The sequence below is a fragment of the Apodemus sylvaticus genome, chromosome 19 (assembly GCF_947179515.1).
Source record: "Apodemus sylvaticus chromosome 19, mApoSyl1.1, whole genome shotgun sequence".
NCBI classification, from domain to species: domain Eukaryota; kingdom Metazoa; phylum Chordata; class Mammalia; order Rodentia; family Muridae; genus Apodemus; species Apodemus sylvaticus.
In genome coordinates this window covers 6,513,441-6,534,838 of record NC_067490.1, presented here as the reverse complement: position 1 = coordinate 6,534,838, position 21,398 = coordinate 6,513,441, and the positions used below count along the sequence as shown (strand labels likewise).

General features: G+C 49.8%; 1 long non-coding RNA gene across 6 annotated transcripts; it reads left to right on the top strand.

The window, feature by feature from the left end:
• The first annotated feature begins 635 nt into the window (after positions 1-635).
• LOC127669934 (uncharacterized) lies at positions 636-6,263 on the top strand. Of its 6 annotated transcripts, XR_007974436.1 has the most exons (5): positions 868-1,249; positions 1,812-1,868; positions 2,952-3,954; positions 4,683-5,468; positions 5,925-6,263. It is a non-coding gene; the product is annotated as an uncharacterized LOC127669934 (long non-coding RNA). The 6 variants fall into 6 exon arrangements; XR_007974435.1 differs by lacking the exon at positions 868-1,249 and adding an exon at positions 636-721 and having other exon boundaries at positions 2,952-5,468; XR_007974433.1 differs by having other exon boundaries at positions 861-1,249; positions 1,517-1,868; positions 2,952-5,468.
• Positions 6,264-21,398: the final 15,135 nt, after the last annotated feature.

Below are 21,398 nucleotides of genomic sequence, written 5' to 3'. Positions count from 1 at the left end.
CAACCCTGTCCAATCACCTGTCTCTCTCTCCCTCTGTCCTCCTCCACCTCCTTTTTTGATTAGGGTCTCACATAGCCCAGGCTGACCTTGAACTTGCTATATAGTCACGGATGGCCTTGAACTTCTAATCCTCTTGTCTCTACTCTCAAATGCTCCTGGGATTGGCTGGGAAGCACCCGTAAGCCAATAAGCCCTAAGTTTGTGGGGGTCCTGAGAACTTGGGGCTCTGTGCCTGCTGGCAGAGCCCTCTACTGTAGGCTGAGCTCCGAGTTCCGATCCTTCATCTGGGGTCTGGAAATAACAGTACCAGCCCAGGAGCATGGGACAGATACAGCTTAGACAGCATGGGGGAGGAGATGGCAAACGAATTTGCAAAAGAGAACCGAACAAGTGGGTTCCGCCCCATGGAGGGGTCGCGCTTGCTCGCTCTGACCCCTAAGAAGCTTGACTCACCATTGAATTCTCTTCCTCCTAATTTCCTTTCTGTTGAGGAAGTGAGGGGTACGCGCGGAACTGCAAATGGCTTCGGCAGGGGGCGGGGTGGGGGGGTAGGGGCTGGGGGGAGGGGAGCTGGTACACAGAACTGAACCGCAAGAGGCCCTGCCCTGGGTTTTCTAGTCATAGAGCAAGCCATTCATAAGTGTGCCTGAGATTTCAGGGCCTCTGCTCTGTCTACTGATTATGCTTTCTGGTTCTCAATTATCTCCAGCCTGGACAGGAGGTGGGGGGGACGCGGGGGGGGGGGGAGGTGTGCGGAGCTGGGGGAGACTGTCTCTTGTCACTGGGAAGATAACTCCCTGGCTGTAGCTTCAAAAATATAAATTATAAAGTGCTCTCCGGTACAAATTATTCCCCTGGGAGCTTGTTGAGCGTGTGATCCACTTATCTGCAGGGCTGATCGCTAGTTAAACCCTGCCCAAGTAGCTGAAGGGCTGTTTGTTTTATGACAAGCAGGACGAAGGAGCCCTGTAAGGTTCAGGGGTAGCGCTCCCCTTCAGCCAGTGTCTGAAAACGTTTGCTTGGGAATTCCTAAGCCGGTAAAGGCTGGATGTGAACCATTTTTATGCCTGTGTACCAAAACAGAAGTGTGTGTGTGTGTGTGTGTGTGTGCGTGTGTGTGCGTGTGTGTGTACACATGCATGTGCACATGCACATGCACATGCACATATGATGGTGTACCTGTGCAATTCTCCAACTAGGAAAGTGGAGGCAAGAGGAACAGGAGTTCAAGGCCATCCTGGAATTCAAGGTATTCAGTCTACAATCAACAAACAAACATATAAATAAACAGGGTGTGGTGAGGCGTGCCTTTGGTCTACCAATCTGGAGACAGAGGTAGATGAATTCCTGGGAATCTGAGGCCCGTAGTTCCTGACTAGCCGGGGCTAGTGAGTCCCTGGTGGAGGAAGGCTGCTGGAGAGATGGTTCTGAGATTGAGGGCACCGGCTGCTCTGGCAGAGATCTGGGTTTGATTCTCAGCATCCACACTGTGGGTAACAACTTCTCATAACTTCAGTTGCAGGGGACCTGAGGCCCTCTTCTGAGCTCCGAAGGCACCAGGCCCTCGTGTGGCCCACAGCAAACATACAAACCAAACCATCACACAGGGAAATAAATAATTATATTTTAAGAGAAAGAAAAGAAACCCAAAGAGGAGCGGTAAATGGTACAAGACACTGGAGCCCTAGGTTCTGACTTCTGACACCAGAGGCCTTCAAGACGGGCTGGGGATCTGTGGGGCCAGGATAGAGAACTCTGCTATTTGCTTCTCCAAAGAAGTCACCCGTGTCTGTTTCTGTTCCCCATTACAGCTGATTCCAGGCACTGCAATGTCCCTGATTTCTTGGAAGCCTCACGTCACCCGTGAGGTAGGTGGAGTAGTTTATTATCAAGGTTCTTACAGCCGGCCCAAGGCTCCCATGCCTGTGACTGGCCTGGGTCACGAGGCTAAAAAGAAGTTGAGCTGGTCTCCTCACCCAAGTGGACTTGCCAGGTCTCAGCGGCCAGCTGCTGCTAGAACCCTCAGGGGCTCCCAGAGAAGTCAGGCGAGGGGGCCGCTATCGTCCCCGACCACCGCGATGGAGTCCCAGCTGTCGAATCAGAGGCCACTTGCCTAATGGTCTCTTTGCTTCTGATTTCTCACCCATAAAACCAGGCAGAAAATAGTACCTCTGCAGACAGGGAGATGGGGCACAGGGGGATGGAACTGACCGACCAGAGGGCATGTTGAGCCTCCGGTTACCAGTGAGATAACAGGAAGGAGGCTGGCGACGATGTCTGAGGGCAGGGCGTGCCAGACATCAATGGGGGCTGTCTCTCTAAGGCCCAACTCAAAGCAGAAAGAACCTTTAGCAACAAGGTCTACTCTCTCACTGGGAATGTACTCTCCATTCTTAAGGTTTTAAAATTAGTTTAGTTAGTTGCATGTTGATTTATTTGTTTTGTAGTCATGGGTGCCTTGCAGCAGTCCTACTGTGTGTGTGTGTGTGTGTGTGTGCTGTTTATTTGAGACAGGGTCTCACTACAAGCTGCCACGAACTCACAAAGAATTGTTGATGCTTCTGCCTCCCTAGTGCTGGTTGTTGTTACAGTCGTCTACTTTACTTTTTATTGTCTGTGTATGAGTGTTTTGTGTGCAATGTGCATGTCGGTACCCTGTGCATGCATGCCTGTCCAGGAAGGCCAGAAGGCTGACTCACATCACTGTAGTGACAGATGCTGTGAGCTGCCCTGTGGGTGCTGGGGATTAAACCCAGGTCCTCTGCAAGAGCGGTCAGTGCTCTAACCACTGAGCCATCTCTCCAGACCTGAATTGGAGTCTTGTTTGTTTGTTTGTTTGTTTTTTGAGACAGGGTTTCTCTGTGTAGCATGTCCTAGAACTAGCTCTGTAGACCAGGCTGGCCTCGAACTCACAGAGATAACCTTTGATCTCCCTGCCTCCCACTCTCCAGAGCTTGGAGCACGGGAATGTAGCAGTATACCCTGCTCATGTGGGAACAGAACCAAGGCCTTCGAACACTCTAGGCAAGTACTGTACCAACTGCGGCACAACCGCAGGTCCATCCATCTCTGTTTCTATCTCTCCCCCACTCCCACGCCCCAGTATCTAAAATATTACCCAGAGCCTTGCATAGGACAGGCTGAGAAGGCGATCTACCACAGACCTGTATCCCAAGCCCCAGCCGGTGACTTTGCGAAGTGCTTCCTTCACTGCTCGCCTCAGGAGAGCGTGACATTACCTGTAAGGAAAACAGAACCCAGCCAAGGATGGAGGAACCCACCCGTGAGCCCAACCCCTCCAAAGAGTTCAGAGCAGAAAGAAGGCTAAATAAATACTGACGTCAACCCAACCAGAGGTCAGTCTGGACTAAGTACTGACGCCCAAGCCTGGTTCCCCCAGGACTGCTCTGCGGCAGGAGACGTTGTCATAAAGACCAGACTGTCCCTAGGATGTAGCCCAAGGCCGACCTAGAACCAGTGAGGCTCCTGTCCTCTGTTCCCAACGGCAAGACAGGAGAGGCGCTCACAGCCATGCCTGGCTTCCCCTTCGCTTTCGGTTCTGTGTTACTGGAAATCGTGGCTGGCCGGGGAAGCTCTCCTTTTCTGCCTCTGGAGGAGGCTGCCGGAAATGTGAACGACCCAAGGAGATGCTGCAAGCTCCTCCCTGCAATTGTCTTTGAGAACAAACTGGAGTGTTGGGGGCCAGGGATGGAGTTTAGTTTTAGAGCGCTTGCCTACTGTATCCAGGGATGGGATACAAAGAATTCAAGCAATGGGGAGCAGTCTGGGGACCCCGACTGCCAGCCCACTCAGCCTCCTAAACAACATGAACGCCTTGACTGGAGGGTCAGCATGTATTGAGCTAGCTCTGGCCCAGGCTTCAACCGCAAAAAGAGACCTGGGGGTAGTGATGGGCAAAGTGGGGTAAGGGGTCCATCAGCTGCCTGAGACCAGGTAAGTGCTGACACCCACAACAAGGGAGGGTTCAAAGGTCAAAGGGTGCTGTTCTCCAGAGATTCTGGCATCCACTCAGCCCCCGAATGAATATCTAACCTTGACTAAGCCGGGTGTGCCTCACCTCCTCTTTTATAACAGGAAAAGAGATTAGATAACATCCCTCTACTATCCTCCCGATAACTCCTAAGGAATTGGCTTGAGGACTACGGTGTCCCATGAGGACATTTTCCTTCCCACCTCCTGCAGGCAGGGTCTCTCCTTGTAGCTCTGGTTGGTAAAGAACTTAAAATCACTATGATCTCAACCTCCAAGATGCAGGGCTTGTAGACCCAGGCCTACTAGATCATTTTAAGACAGGGTTTTTCTGTGTAGCCCTGGATATCCTGAAGCTCCCTTTGTAGACCAGGCTGGCCTGGAACTCACAGACCTGCCTGCCTCTGCCTCCTGAGCACATGAATTAAAAGCATGTGTCACTAAGGTCCAGCTTGGAATTCTGACTAAAATTTTGTTATAGCCAGGACAATGGTGCATGCCTTTAATCCTAGCAGTCCAGTACTGCAGAGGCAGAGTCATGAGTTCAAGGCCAGCCTGCACTGCATAGCAAGCTTCAAGCTACACGGTACACAGTTCACTGTCACCAAAGAATAGAAAGAAAAAGTACGGAAATCTGACTAGTGGCGCCAGAGAGGCAGCTTGGTTGATAAGAGTGCTTTTCTGCTGCGCAGGAGGCCCAGGATCCCTGTGAGCACAGCATGCGGGGCAGTTAGCACTTGGGGAGAACTGGATGGATGGAAGGATGCAGAGAAGGGCTCCTTCTGCATCCACCTACGATGACCTGCACAACCAGCTTGTCTGCCTGACGGTCTGTGGCCGCATCTTTCTCTCTGTATCAAGGAAGAAGATATTTATCTGTCCCTTCGGAAGCCACCGCATTTGAAAGGAAGGAGTCTGGCTTCCTGGCCAAATGTGACCCAGAGGACCTCCTTCTTCCACCTCCCAACCCCACTTCCCAGAGGGGAAGAGGGAGAGCGCTCTGGTGTACACACACACACACACACATACACACACACACCAACTATCAGGGAATGCTTCCTGTTTTCCTGTCCTGAAAGTATTCTGGATGGACAAACCAGGGGGGTTCAAAGAGGCTGCCTGCCTCTGGGGCCTGGGGAAAGGCAGAATGGCTTTTAACTCTCCGGTACCCCGTGTTCACGTTGCACAGACAGTCAGACTCCTTTGTCTCTGCTGGATTTTATGTGTAGCTGGGACTCGAACCCAGGTCTTCCTAAACACTTGGCAAGCACTCTACGAACTGACCTACATCCTCACCCCAGATTTGAACATCTTGAGGGCCATTCACTAATTTATTTGTCTATGATGCTGTCTCTGAATCCTGACTTTGTATGAAGATACGGAGGTGATAGAGACAGACACGATGGGGTCCCCAAAGTCACAGAGGATGATGATCCCCAAGTGCTGACATGATAAAGCACCAGTGGATGCCTAAGCAGGTGGGTGTGACTTCTCTACCTCAGACCAGGAACACCAGGACTGTGCCAGTAAAATATCCTCCCACAGCCTCGGAACTGGTGGGTGTGAGTAAGGGCTGGGCTTAGAACCCAGTAGGCTGGCAACTGGCACCCGCGTGCCCCTCGGAGACCCGCCATCCTGTCTGCGGCATGTGAGTGACTCAACTCTGGCAGTTCCAACATAGGCAATTTATCTCTGGGCGTGGCTAAGTGGCCTCCAATGGGCAGCTCTGTTTATGCCTTATTGAACCTGGCCATTCTAGAGCAGAGGTGAGGGAGGCGACCGAGAAGGCCCAGAAGACCAGAATAGCATTGTGGTTACCATAGGGGTAACTTTGGCTGTGCTCTCTGGATGCTGTTAGCTCCCGCCCCTTTCTGGTTTCCAGAGTAGACATAATTTATACCCCGGATTTGTTCTTGTTTTGTTTGACTGCGTAGGTATCCGATAACTCAGCCTAAACTCCTATGTAAAGAGAGATGACCTTGAACTGCACCTCTGCAGTGCTGGGGTCCCAGACACACATCCTGACTTCTGTGGTGGCTGGGGATCCAACCAAGAACTTCTTGAATGCTAAGCAAGCTCTACCAACCGAGACCGCTCTTCAGTCTGCATTTGTTTGGTTTTGCATTCCCTACCCCACAAGCTTCCAGCTGAGGTTCTGTCTGAATGATGACTACAACCTACAACTGAGATCACTCGGCTAGACTCTGCATTCTAGGTTTGACTAGCTCAAAAAAACAAAACAAAACAAAACAAAATAAAAACAAACAACCCCACCCCCTGCTTTTCAATTGTACTGCTTTCTTTGATGCTAAAGTTGGCAAGGGAAGAAGGAATTCCCTTCCAGCCCAGGTCCTGGACAAACGAAAGGTCAGCTAAGGACTCTGAGTGACCTTGAGAGCCTTTACTGGAGATGCCTGGTTGTTGTTTTAAGATTTATTTTTATTTGATGTTTATCCGAGTTTTCCCTGCATGGATGTCCACGTGCCACGTGTGTTCCTATTTCCTTCTGAGATCAGAAGAAGACCTTAGGTCTGCTGAAACTCAAGTCACAGATGGTTGTGAGCCACCATATGGGCGCTGGGAACTGAACCTAGGTCATCTGCAAAAGCAGCCACTGCTCTTAATTGTTGAACCAGGCGAGAAGGGATCCTTTAGGTGATTCTGCAATTCTGTCTCTTTAAGACCCAGGGCTCTTATGCACAAGGCAGCCTGCAGGATCTTCAGAGATTCCAGGGGGGTGGGTGGGGTTGAACTGAAAGTGCTGACAATCAGCAAAAGGCCTCATCCTTTTCTGCTGGCCTCAGTGGCTCTGCCCTCCCCCCCCCCCATTTATTTATTGCAATGCTGTTCCCAGACCCGCTGCTGTGTCAATACTGATAAAAGCAATCGTCCTACACACAGGTGCAGCTGGGAACTGCCCCTTGGACAGCTGCCAGGATAATTTGATCACTCAGCTGGGGTGACCTGCCTCTGCCCAGCCCCCTCTTGGGTTCCAGTCAAGGCAAGTGTCCTTGGGCGGTTCCTGTGCTCTGAAGGTCTAGCCTGGCATCTCAGTTGGCATCACTCACTCATGAACGAGTTGGGGTGGGGTGTGTGTCGTTAGAATGGGGTAGGTGTGCACCGGAAGGAGCAAGGGCTCCGAGGATTTTCTCTTTCAGTTTCTTCAAATTAGATAGACCAACTCTGCTTGCAAGTATTTGACAATTTTTCCCCCAAAACGTCACCGGCAGGTATTTCTAGATAAGAAATGTTTTTTAAATGGGGCTATGATCACAATCAGAATACATTCTATGCATGTACAAAAATGTCATGATGAAATTTACTATTATGTATGATTAATATATGCTACGTAGACATAGTGAATGCTCTTCTAGAAAAACAAAATTAGTAAATTCAAACAGTAAAAGACAAGCGAACAAGTCAGTATTGGGCCAGGTTCCAATTCCAGCACTTAGGAGGTAGGTGGATTTCTCTGAGTTCAAGGCCAGCCTGGTATACATAGCAGCCAGCAAGGGCTGCATCATGAAACGCTCAAAAACAAAAAAACAAGTGTTTTTTCCCCTCAAGCCACCGCTTTCCAAATTCCTACCAATGACCTGACTCAAAAGGCATTTTCTGAGTACCCACCAGGGCCACGCTCCCGGATTACCTAAATAAACATTTGTGGGCCCTCATCCCTTATCCACAACGCATTGGGATGCTACCAGACACTGGTTTGAAAGATTTTATTTCACCGCCCCTCCCCCACTTGTGTTTTGTACCCCCGTCCCCGCCCCCCAGCACCGAGCATCACTTCCCCTGGTCTCCAGGGTATCAAGGCTCTCCGGAAATACCCTGGCTGGGCGGGTAGCCGCTGCTCCCAGAGGACGCAGGCCGTGACAGGGCTGCGGGAGCTGAGCCGCGGGGCGGGCCAGGCCGAGGACAGGGGCGGGCGCCCCGGCTGTCGCACGTCGCAGAGTTGCTCGTGGGAGGGAGGAGGTTGCTATGCAAATGGTACGGCCCACGGAGGCCCCTTTACCCAGGGGCCCTCCGGTTGCCAAAACAGACCATTCCCCGAGAACAGTCGCCTGGAAACGGGCGCTGTCATAGCAGCCTCGGGGTAACGGTGAGCCAGTCTGCTGCCAGGAGGTGCTGGGTCACGATGTACAGAATTCAGCGTCGCCCTCTCCCTTCCCACCACTTCTGCACCTCGGGAGGGGGGTGGGGTGGGGAAGGGCGTGGCTGCTCGGCCTCCACCAGAGAGGAGGGGGCAATAATTGAATTGGAGAGCTCCAGAAACCCATCAGCTGCTCCTCTCTGGGGACCGGGAGGCGGGAGGCTGGCTGCAGACTGTCTTTGTGATGGGTCTCAGCCCCTCTCTGTTCTGCAGCCCGGCCCTGACCTGGTGTGGCTGGGCCTTGTCCGGCTTCCTGGGTCTCTGACAGCAGTGTGAGCTCCCTGTAGGCCAGGGGAGGCAGACACCCGTCTGATAATCAGCAGCATGGAATTCGGCTCTGATGGGAAACGAACGTGCATGACGCTGAGGCGATCTGACCCGCCTTTGAGGGGCTGGGAAGACGGGTGGACCGTGGTCGCCAGCCGATGCTTACATATTTCATTCTTTCAAAACCTTGTCTGTCTACCTTATAATTTATGTTTATGTGTGAGTGCCCGTGTCTGGGTGTGTATATGGATGTATCCATGTGGGTGCAGGGCCTGTCAGAGACCAGATGTGTCAGAGATTCCTAGGAGCGATAGAATAACCAGCAGTTGTGAGCGGCTGGGAATTGACCTGGGGTCTTCTGCAGGAGCTGTGCACTTGCTTTCTAACTGTCCCACCTCTTCAGTCGATAGGGTTTTTAGGTTTAGTTTTTGTTTTGTTTGATATAGGGTCCTTCTACACAGCCTTGAGTGGCCTAGAATTCTCTCTGTAGACCAGGCTGATGTCAAACAGAGAACCACCTGCCTCTGCCTAATGGAGGGATTAAAGGTGTGCACCACCACATCCCTGGTTTAGATTATTATTTTTTTTAAAGATTTAATTGTTTTATTTTATACATATGAGTATACCACCATTGCTTCCTTCAGACATACCAGAAGAGGGCACCAGACCCCAGTACAGATGGTTGTGAGCCACCATGTGGTTGCTGGGAATTGAACTCAGGACCTTTGGAAAAGCAGTCAATGCTCTTAACCGCTGAGCCATCTCTCCAGCCCCTAGATTATTATTTTTATTCTGCTGTGTAAGCATCAGATCCCCTCAAGCTGGCGTTGAGAGTAGTTGCAAGGCAGCTCGCATGGGTGCTAGGAAACAAACTCAGATGCTTTGCAACAGCAGCAAGCACTTTTAACTCCTAAGCCATCTCTCCAGCCCCACCAGACACCCTCCACCCCCTCCCACAGTGCCACAGGAGGAAGGGCAGGCATGGCACTTTGGGTCTCAGATTCCAGCAAGATGCAGGAGGATGAAGAGTTCAAGGTCATGCTAAACTACAAAGTGGGTTCGAGGTCAGCCTGGCCTATAGGAGACTCTGTTGCAATATTATAATTAAGTCATTCCATATTTGTAGAGGAATTAGCCAAGCCACAGTTTGGGTGACATCTGTCGTGTCTCATGAACACCAGCATCCTTTGATCAACTTTCCTGTGCGTGGGGTTTTCTGAAGTCATAAGTCCCACTTCCCCAAAGAAAAGGACAGAAATTTTATTCTCCGAGAAACCCTTGCAACTAAAGCGTAGGCATAAGACCCAGGGTCCACCCATAGAGGCATGCACATGAGGTTTTGATCCGGAAAAGGGCAGCTGAGCAGAAAGGAACTCTGGGAAAAGAACTTTGGGTGCCTGGGCCTCAAGAGCAGCGGGAAGGCTGTCAGGCCGCTGCGTAGTCCAGATGCACCACAGCTGGAGCAAGAGAGGTAAGGTAGGCTGCAGGGAAGTCCTGTAGACCAGGCTGGCCTTGAACTCACAGAGGTAAGCCAGTGCTGCCTCCCAAGGGCCAGGATCAAAGGTGTGCACCATTGCTCCCAGAGGAGATTTCTTTTCTTGAATGTGTATGTGTGTCTCCACCCATGCGTGCAGGTACCCTCAAAGTTGAGAAGAGCGCGTCGGAATCCCTGAAGCTGCAGTTACTGGTCGCGGTGGATGACTGGAACTGGATGTGGATCCTTGAGCTCTACTGTCGAGCCGAGCAGTCTCTTCAGCCCCAGGAATTTGTACGTTCCTCTTCCTCTTTTCTCCATGCTGAGGATCTGAACGCCGAGTCTCTCCCTTAGCTTGAACTTTACCAGTTGGACCGTTTCTTCAGCTCCTTTGATTTGTTTTTATTTTTTTCCCTCCACACTGAGGACAAATGTTAAAGCTAAATGTGGAGCTGCAGAGATGGCTCAGTGGTTAAGAGCACCCGCTGCTCTTCCAAAGGTCCTGAGTTCAAATCCCAGCAACCACATGGTGGCTCACAACCATCCGTAATGGGATCTGATGCCCTCTTCTGGGATGTCTAAAGACAGCTACGGTGCACTTACATATAATTAATTAATTAATTATTCTTAAAAAAAAAATTGCTAAACATGTTACGGGCCTGGAATCACAGCACTCAGGAAGCAGAAGCAGGAAGATCGGCAGTTCCAGGACAGCTTGGACTGCACAGGGTGCCCAGTCTGGACTACGCAAGACCCTGTCTTAAAATAAATAAATAAATAAATAAATAAATAAATAATAGCTGGCAATGGTGGCGCACGCCTTTAATCCCAGCACTTGGGAGGCAGAGGCAGGTGGATCTGAGTTCGAGGCCAGCCTGGTCTACAGAGTGAGTTCCAGGACAGCCAGGGCTACACAGAGAAACCCTGTCTCAAAATTAAATAAATAAATAAATAAATAAATAAATAAATAAAATAAAAATGACCTCTGAGGGCAGGTGCAGAGTCGCCTTAAGGCTAGGGCTTGGGGACATGGAAGCCAGTCTACACACTGGACTCCAACCCTTACTCAGCTGTACTTCAGCAGCAGCAAGTTCTGACACCCCTCCCCGCCCCCACCACACACACCCGTCTCACTCATCTTCAGAATCCGATGCCGGCCATCAGCCTCTGAGGCATGCCTGTGGCTCATCGCGCCTTGTGACATTGTTCTGACTATTCCCCAACAATCCCATTATACCTTGAGCAAGCGTGACCCAAGTGCGTGACTCATCTATTGTTCTGCCCTCCCTCCCTCGGCGCTGGCCTCCGTGGCACTGACTGTCTCTTGGCTGGCATGTGCCAATGCCTCGTTCTACGGTGATGTCTCACAGGGCATGTCCTGTCATCTGGTGCCTGGCAGAGTTGAGGATCCCAGAGGATGTAACCTGTGCAGACCGGCTTTCTCACGGCCTTCCGGGGAGGCGGGGCTTTATTTAGGAGGCGGGGCTTTAATTACCGATGAGAAGCAAAAGTTTGTTGTCCTTGGTTTTAAAGATTCTTGTTTTTAACTGTGTGCATATGTGTGTGTGTGGGGGGGGGGGTACAGGGATGCACACGTGATTTCGAGCGCCCACAGAGGGCATCAGACCTGGGCTGGAGTTACAGGTGGTTATGAATGCTGATGTGACTGCTGGGACCTGAATTCTGGTCCTCTGCAGGGACTGTGAGGACTCTTAGCCACAGAACTGTTTCTCAGGCATGAAGGTCCTGTTCTTTATTTTCACGCTGAAGACTTTCCCACAATGAAATGTTAAGCTTTCCCAAGGAGAGTCCTTTTGTCTCTTCGGGTGTGTCCCTGGCAACATGTGAATTGCTATGGCCAGAGCAGGGGAAGGCCACCTTCCTCTGCCCTTTTATAATATATTAGTCTTGAGGCATGACTATGTGGGTAGTGCCACAGGACCTCTGGTAGCCATAAGCCCAAGAAGAATGCTTGACCGGGACAGCAGACGCTGTTTCAACGAAAAGCTTTTCTTTTTAAAATTTATTTTGAGACAGGGTCTCGTGGACCTGAAGCTCCTTACAGAGCCACCACCTTCTCCCCAGTCCTGAACTTCAAATCCTCCCATCTCCACCTTTAACCCTCTGAGCCTCTTTGTTGTTTTGTTGAGAGAGAGAGAGTTTTGGCTCTGTTATCCTAGGCTAACTTGAGATAGCCCAGGTTAGCCTCATGCTCGCGGAGGTCCTCCGGCTTCAGCTTCCCAAGCGCCAGCCAGGAGTCCAGGTGTGAGCCATCGTCCCTGGTTTAGACATATTTAAAAATAACCCACCGGGCGGTGGTGGGGCATGCCTGTAATCTCAACACTTGGGAGGCAGAGGCAGGTGGATTTCTGAGTTCGAGGCCAGCCTGGTCTACAGAGTGAGTTCCAGGACAGCCAGGGCTACACAAAGAAACCCTGTCTCAAAAACAAAACAAACCCAAAAAACAAAAAAGAAAGAACAAAATAATAAAAATAACCGGTGACAACTTTAGCTTCTAAAGGCAGGTTTGTTCCATCGTGGGTAATTCTGGCATCGAAATGCAGTTGACCAAACCAAATAGTACAGAATGGACTTTTCTCCCTAGGTGGAGAAGAAACTGGTGGATGGAGTAGGGTTTGCTGGAGCATATCCGTAATACCAGCACTAGGGAGGTAGAAGCAAGAAGATCCCGAGTTCAAAGCCATCTTCTGCTGCATAGGAAATCTGGGATCGAACTGGGCAGTGGTTAGCGCACATCTTTAGTCCCAGCACTTGGGAGGCAGAGGCAGGCGGATTTTGGAGTTCAAGGCCAGCCTGGTCTACAGAGTGAGTTCCAGGACAGCCAGGGCTACACAGAGAAACCCTGTCTCAGAAAAGGAAGTCTGGGATGACCATTGGCAGCACAAGACAACCCCCCCCCAAAAAAAGTGGCAGCGCAGGGGTGGAGGGGAATAATCATAATCTCACAGCCTTTGGATCTGACAGGGACCCTGCTTTTGAGCAGCTGAGTGGACTAGGATCAGACACTTGGTGTCTCTGAGCTTTGTTTTCTCCATGGGAAACCAAGTCAAAGGAGACAGAAGGGCGGAGCAGCGAGCCTGCCCACATTGACATCTATTTAGGTCTACAATTTATCTGTGAGTCCAAATGCCTAGAAGGACTGAGGACAGAATATATTTAGCACAGAGACCTGAGCTGAACTGATAAAGGACCTGCTGCCAGCTGTTTTCATTCCCTCACGTGAAAGTCTAAAGACTTCTTCAGAGACGCCGAGGTGTGATGACAGTGAGCGGGATCTACCCTGTGGGGCTGTTACGGTCTGTCTCTGTGTTGCTCTTCTGAACTCCGAAAGACTGACTGATAAGCCAGGTGTGGGCCTAACCTGTAATTCCAGTACTTGGGAGATGAAGGCAGGAGAATGAGGAGTTCAAGGCTAGCCTAGGACATAGAAGTTGCAGGAGGCCAGCCTGAGCTACATGAAACCCGTTTGTTTGTTTGTTTGTTTGCTTGTTTAAATAAAAACAGGGCTGGAGAGAGGGTTCAGTTTTTAAGAGTACATACAGCTGTTGCAGAGGATCAGAGTTCAACTCCCAGCACCCACACTGGGTGACTGGCTCACAAAAATCTGTAACTCAGTGGCGGTGTATACTTTTAGTTCTAGCTTTTTGGGAGGCAGAGGCAGGCAGATCTCAAAGCCATACTGGTCTACGGTGCAAGTTCCAAGAAAATCAAGGCTACACAGAGAAACCCTGTTTTGAAAAACCAAAGAGCAGCTGGAGAGATGGCTTAGTGGTTAAGAGTACTTCCGGAGTGCCCTCTTCCGGAGGTCCTGAGTTCAAATCTCAGCAACCACATGGTGGATCACAACCATCCGTAATGAGATCTGATGCCCTCTTCTGGGGTGTCTGAAGACAGCTACAGTATACTTACATATAATAACTAAATCTTTTTTAAAAAAAAACAAACAAACAAGAAAAACCAAAGAGACTCTGAATTATGAAACATCTCTGCCCAAAGGCATTGATGAAGAATACGCCCCTCCCACACCTTTGCTGGCACAGGCTCTCACCCTGTAGTCCTCCGTGGCCTGGAACTCCTAAAATATATCTCAGTGAACTTCCTTAGAAGTTAGGATTACAGACATGAGTCCTGGCTTCCAGCTTTCAGGTGGTCCCCAGCCCAAAGGTTCAAAAGGCCCCTAAGGACCTGGAGCACACCTTCCACCTCTCTCCAGGAGAAGTGTCTACCCACTTTCCGGCTAGGCCTCCCTCAGGCCCTTTCCCTGCCCTTGTCTCTGTTCCTCTCCATTCTTCATCCCATTGAACTTAAATGTGCCTTTCCACCCATGCCGTGCGTGGTCCAGCAGATGACTTTGTTGATATCTTCTCTACTGAAAGGCCCTGGCAGTATGAACCCAGCCAGCAGCTACCTGCCTGTGGGGATGAAGTAATGCACGAAGCGTCTGACTGGATCTCTCTGGGCTCCAAAGACTGGTTGCACACAATCGGAACAAACACCCGGCCTTCTGCTTCAGCCAGGCTGAAGCCCTGGGGTTTTCTCTCTAGAATGTCCCCCAGCAGACCAAATCCTAAAATAAAAGCTTTTATTCGCTAGCCAGCTTCCATCTCCAAGGAGAGAAAAAGGAGTCCTAGGTGCAGGTCGGAAGCCACCTTCAGGGGCTGTCATGACCGTGTGTCATTTCCCTTTGGCCCAGGGCTGTCATGGGACCTGGGGTCAAGTTACAGCTCCTTCCCCAGCAACCAGAAGATCCCGGGGGCAGCCCCTTGTGACTTGCAGCCTCCGGTTTCCTCATCCCAGAGCCTAGATCATGAATGCTACTTGGCAGGGTTGTGGAAAAGGTTTGGTGAGATCACGGGAGGGGTTTGCAAACTTCGGAGGGTTCCGGGCACGTCGCTAAGGGCAAGGCAGGGCATCTTCTGTTTTCTTTCATTTCCTCTAAGTATGCCCCTCCCTCCTGCTTCCCACAGGCAAGGGAGTGGAGTCTAAACACAGGCAAGCGACCTCTGCAGAAGAAATTGCTTAGTCAATGACAGCTAACACGCCAGTGTGAGCCAGCCAGCCTTGGCCCTGACCTGGACTCACGGCTTGGACCTTGGTACCAACTCTGTCTCTGTCACCTGCCAGTTAAGAGTGTGACCTTGAGTTAGGTTAGTGCTAATGGACTCTTATACCCTCATCTAGCACACAGGGTGATGGTCATGAGACCTAATTTTTCCAAGAGGCCACTGTGCAGGTGAAGGGGTTAGGATGCTGTAGGTGACTGGCCAGGTGTGAACCAAGCCTGCAGAGAGCACGGGTGGTCATTATTTTACTGTCACAGCCTAGGTGTCTTCAAGAAGGATCATGAGGAGATCAGCAGGCTGGGGGGGTGGTGAGAGGCAGGGTGTCAGGTCTTTTCGAAAGGCTGACACGTCTTCAAAGACGTAATGCTCAGGCTAGCCCAGGGGCAGCAGAAGTGAGATAGCCGTGTGTTTGGATATCATTTGCCCGGGGTGTTGGCCAGATTTCTAGGCTAGACACTGTTGAGTAAGAGGTGTGGAGCCTTCATATTTGGACAGCCCGGTGAGGTTGCTGCCTCTGGTGGAGGATATCCCCAGGCCCCAGACAGCTCACACTTTTTTTTCCTCTTCCCTTACTGAGGATTAATGTCATGTGTGCGCTCAGCAAGCATTCCATCACTGAGCTGTGACTTTGACTCTTTTTATGTCTCAGTGTTTCCAGGCTCAATGTTTTAAACTCAACTCTGTAGCCCAGGCTAGCCTTGAGCTTTCTAGCCTTCTGCCTCAGCCTCCCGAGTGCTGGGATTTATAGGCCAGTACCACCAGGTCCCACATTTCATTTTTACAACTTTAATCCGACTTTATTCTTGGTTTTCATTATGCTGCGTGCATAGGTGTCCTCCCTGCGTAAGTGTATACACGTCACGTGTGTGCAGTGACCTCAGAGGCCAGAAGAGGGCGTCGGATCCCACTCCCTTCCCCCCACCCCCAACAGCTGTGAGTCACTTGTAGGTGCAGGAGACTGAACTGGTCCTCTGTGTAAACAATAACAAATAGGAATTTTTTTTTCTATCAAATACGATATAACCTATTTGGGATAAGAAATTAAAATTCTTTGTCTTACCCACATACTACAACTGCATAAATATATGCAAATGTTTAAATCCCCTCATCCACTAAAGCCTTTCAAAGCCTGCAGCCGTCCAGGAATTTGATAGCCTGAAGCGGTGACTCCATTCCCTACATTCTGTTTCCTGCGCATCATTTTTTTCTTCAGACTAGCCAATCAGATAAAACCTAAGACATAAGACCCTAGCCAATGGGGGAAACATGACATCACCACCTGAGTTAGTCAAACACCAAACGCACTTCCTGTCTTTGTGTTCCAGCTTCAGTGCACACCCTCCCTGGTCAAGAGCAAAGCTTTAAACTGTGTATTCTGGAACACAACCTTAGTTGCTAGACTGGGAGGCAGAGGCAGGCAGCTCTCAGTTTGAGAACAGCCAGGACTACACAGAAAAACCCTGTCTCAGAAAGAAATAATCAGTGTTTTAATCCTCCCACCCTGTAAAATCTTTGTTTACACAAAAGCCTCCTGCTTCATGAATTTGGTAACTTGGAGTGGTTACCGACACTTTCTCCTTCATTTTTATCATGTTTATTCTTTTCAGATTATCCAATGGGATAAGACCGCAAGGTCTGACGCCAGCCAATAGGGAAAAGAGAGGAACTTGTAACATCAGAAAGAGCAGCCAGTGCTATTCATTGATGATGCTGTCACTCCAGCCCCCATCTATGTATGTATGTATGTGTGTGTGTGTGTGTGTGTGTGTATGTATGTATGTATCTATCTATCTATCTATCTATCTGTTTATGTCTGAGGTGGGGAGTAAGAGGACCACTTACTAAATTCAGTTCCTCACGAGGCTCCTAGGAATGAATTCACACCATCTAACTGTTGGCAGCAAGCCCTTCAACCCACTGCGCTCTCCTGTTGGCTGTCTCCCCTTTCCCTCGCTTTTCCTTTAGACAGGGTATTACTGGGCAGCTTGGATTCACCTGGAATTAGTTCTGTGGACCAGGCTGGCCTTGAACTTGGAGATCCACCTGCCTCTGCCTCCCCTGGGCTAGGATTAAAGGTATCCAGCGCCTGGCAACAGTATAACATTCTGAGGGGGAAGAAATTGTCAATCCTGGGACATTTGAGTGTCTCTGTCCTCAGTCAAGTGTCCTCAGAAAGATAAATTTTGGGGGTGTGGGGACACCAACTTTGATATTAGGCTATCTGAAAACGCAGACAACCTCTCAGTTTACTTTTTTTTTTTTTTTTTTTGGTTTTTTGGATTTGGTTTTTTCGAGACAGGGTTTCTCTGTGTAGCCCTGGCTGTCCTGGAACTCACTCTGTAGACCAGGCTGGCCTTGAACTCAGAAATCTGCCTGCCTCTGCCTCCCAGAGTGCTGGGATTACAGGCGTGCGCCACCACCACCCGGCTTACTTTTTTTTTTTTTACCCACACTTTTTTATGTGTGTGTGTGGTGTGTGTATCTATTGTGTGTTACAGGCATGCTTGTATGTGCAGATACATGTATGCAAATATGTGAGGGAGCCAAAAGTGGAAAGTCCAGGGTCGTCTTCAGTCAGTGTCCCGCTTTCCTCACAGACGCAGGGCTCCTCGTAGAGCCCAGGGCTTGCACAGGTAGCTCATCTTGCTGGCCAGCCCACTCTGGGCACCCTTAGTTTCCACCTTCTGAGCTGGGAATCCGACAGGCCACCACACCCCTGGCATTTGTACGGTCTCTGGCTATCCTGACTCCGGCTTATTCAACAGTTGCTTTAACCAGAGCCATTTCCCAGATCTCTTGGGTTTGTTGTCGTTTGTTTCTGAGGCAGGGTCTTGGGTAGACTGCCCCCCCCATGGCCTTGAACTCATGGCGTTGCAAATGCTGATCCTCACCTCTCACTTCAGCAACGCTGCAAGCACGGATAACAAATGCCTTTGGGAAGGGAAACCCACTCCAGATCACCCTCACTGTTGTTTTGACGGTGTGAAAAACAAGCCGGCGAGTATTGTGGTGTAGAGTGTAGCGTTTGAATGAACTTGAAAGTAAAAACCCGGGAGACTTCAAAGACATTTTATGCCGTGGGGCGGGGATCGGGTGTGGTTGCTGCTGGGCCTGCCTGCTCTGGGGGTGAAAAACACACTAGAGACTCAGAGTGACAAAGGGGACGTTTTCAGGTGCCACCCTCTCTACCACGTTTTCTCTTTCCTGTCACCTGTTGACAATCTGCCTCCAGTGGCTCTTCGTGCTCCTGAGTTAGTAGGGCTTGTCCGTCCTTCTTCCACATTTGACTTTTCTTTTCTCTTTTCTTTTCTTTTCTTTTCTTTTCTTTTCTTTTCTTTTCTTTTCTTTTCTTTTCTTTTCTTTTCTTTTCTTTTCTTTTCTTTTCTTCCTTCCTTTCTTTCTTTCTTTCTTTCTTTCTTTCTTTCTTTCTTTCTTTCTTTCTTTCTTTCTTTCTTTCTTTCTTTCTTTCTTTCTTTCTTTCTTATTGGGTTTCCCTAGGACAATTCTGGGTGTAGTAAAACTAATTCGAATTAAAGTGTAGATGGCTGATAACAGTTTAATGTATTACCCCTCCTGTGGGTGGGAGTGGTTTTAAAGACTTGAAGTTTCTCATGGGGAAAGAATGCACAGGCATGCTTGCAGTTTCAAGCTTGGGTGGGGACCCGTGGGGCTGTGGGGTGGTCACCGTGACCCTAGGTCAGCTCCAGCCACGGTTAGTCCGCCCTGAATGGAAAAACCTGCCTGTTTTCCTCTGTAGCTCACACAACCTTCATTTTTTTCCTTCTGGGCAGTGTCCAAGAACAGGGTTTTTCCGAAACAGAAAGTGTCTCGCCAGGAAAAGCCACGTGTGTGTCCCTGTCCCTCGAGGCAAGGGGTGTGGTGGGATGTTTGGGGTTCAGCAGCCTGACTTCCAGGTTTGTAGGTCAGGTCCCACCTGGGCCAGTGAGGTGCCTGGGCTCCAGGCCACCAGCTGTCTGCCAAAGCAGGTGGTCCAGACACACCTGAGCCGGGGAGAGCTGAGCAGCTCTCCCACAGGCAGAGAGGCCATGCCAAACGCTGCCTGGCTTCAGTTGGTTAAGGTCTGGTGCAGCCCTGGTTAACAGGGAGGCTGAGAGCCTTGGTAGGGCAGCTCAGATAGGAAACATGTTCTGGGGCTGAGGAGCCTAGGTCTGCTCCAAAGTTGGAAACAAACATGGCTTCCCGGCCTGGTCCCAACCAGTTCCTGGCCTCTTTGCTTTATCTATGACCGGGATCATTCTTGCTTCCGTGACCCACAAGGGAGGTAGTGATAGCTAGCGGTCCCAACCCTGTCTGCAGGCTTAGAAGCTCCGAGTCCATCAGGGGTGGGGTGAGTCTTGATGCAATCCCCTCACAGCCAGCCAGCCAGAGCAGTTTCTCCAGATGTTCATCCCTGAGTCCCCTTGAGATGCTCTGAGTTCCGGGCAGTCTCACTTAGAGGCCAGGCTACTGTCTGCACAGGAGGGTGCGGGAAGGGCAAGTGAGAGACGCCAGGAGAAGACCTCTGTGGGAAAGACTCAACCCTTCCTAGGACCTTTGTGGCAGTGTTTTGTTTTTTGTTTTTTGTTTTTTGGGACAAGGCCTATGTAGACCAGGCTAGCCTCAAACTCACAGACTGTCCTTCCTCTGTCTCCTGAGTGCTGGGATTAGAGGAGCGCACCGTCTTTCCTGCATTAAAGGGTGTTCTTAGTTGTAGCTCGATTCCATTTTAAGTAGGCAATCCCTGAGAAGCTGAGGCAGGAGGATCTCTGGAGTTCCAGCTTGGCCTGGGCTGTGTAGAAAGATCTTGTCCATAAAGGAACAAATGTATGAGCCATGTGTTTATTTACAGCGTTCCGTTCCTCGGGATGAGGAAGTTATGCAAGCTGACCCCCTTTCCCAGTTCAGCCCCCAGACACTTTGTCTCTCAAAGGCAATCTGAGTTTCTCATCTTTCTTTTTTTAATCAAGATTTTGTCCCTGTAGAAGTAAGGAGAGGGCCATGATCCTGGAAAGGCTTGATCTAGCATTGTAGGGGAGTACCAGGACAGAGAAAAAGGAGGGAGGTGATTGGAGAATGGGTGGAGAGAAGAAGGCTTATGGGACATATGGGGAGGGGGGAACTGGAAAAGGGGAAATCATTTGAAATGTAAACAAAGAATATTCTAGGACAGCTAGGACTGCACAGAGAAACCCTGTCTCAAAAAATTTTTTTTATTCTTTTTTTTTAATTTTATTTATTTACTTTTTATTTATTTTATGTGAGTACACTGTCATTCGTCTTGGACACACCAGAAGAGGGCATCGGATCCCATTCCAGATGGCTGTGAGCCACCATGTGGTGGCTGGGATTTGAACTCAAGTCCTCTGGAAGAGTAGTCAGTGTTCCTAACCGCTGAGCCATTTCTCCAGCCTGATTCTTCTTTTACTTATGTATATGTCTAGATGAGCCATCTCTCCAGCTCCAGCCTAGTAGCCCAGACTGCGAGTATGCAAATGAGCATGCAAATGTAAAAAGCCTCCTTCTGACCTTTTTCAAAGTCCCAGTGAGGGTTGGGGTGAAGCCAGTTGGTAGTGAGTTTGCACAACACAAGGCTCCAGAGTCCAGACCCCGTGCATGGACAGCCTGCTAGCACGTACCTAGAGTGCCAGACTTCTATTCTTTTATTTTTATCTCTTTGACATGGCTAGGTCTAGCTATGTAGACCAGGCTGGCTTTGAACTCTTTGAGATCTGATTGCCTCTACCTCCCAAGTAAAGCAATTGAGAACCTATACCAGCTGGGCAGTAGTGGTGCATGCCTGAAGCCCCAGCACTTGGGAAGCAAAGGCAGGCAGGCAGATCTCTGAGTCTGAGGCTAGCCTGGTCTCAGACTGTCAGTTTCAGGACAGTCAGGGCTACACAGAGAAACCCTACCTTTTTTTTTTTTTTTTTTTTTTGAGCAGAGTTTCAAGGTAGCCTAGGCTAGTCTAGAACTTATTACATGGGGCCACACACAAAATGGTTCAGCTGGTAAAGATGCTTGACTACTAAGCAAGTTAACCTGAGCTTGGTCCCTGGGACCCACGTGGTAGAAGGAGCGAACTGAAGAACTGACCCCTGAAAGTTGTCCTCTGACATCCCTTCCCATATGTGAACTATACCACATGTGCCCTGCCTCACAAAAGTAAATTTTAAAAAAATTAAAAATTGGATTTTGATATGTAGCTCAGGTTAGCCTTGGATTCTCAACAATCCTGCCTCAGATACTGAGTGTTGGGATTACAGACAGCAGTCACCAAATCTGGAGATGATAGATTCATGCTACACTATTATACTTCTTTCTGTTTTTTTTGTTTGTTTCTCTGCATACATAGCCCTGGCTGTCCTGGAACTCACTCTGTAGACCAGGCTGCCCTCACACTCAGAGATCCACCTGCTTCTGCCTCCTC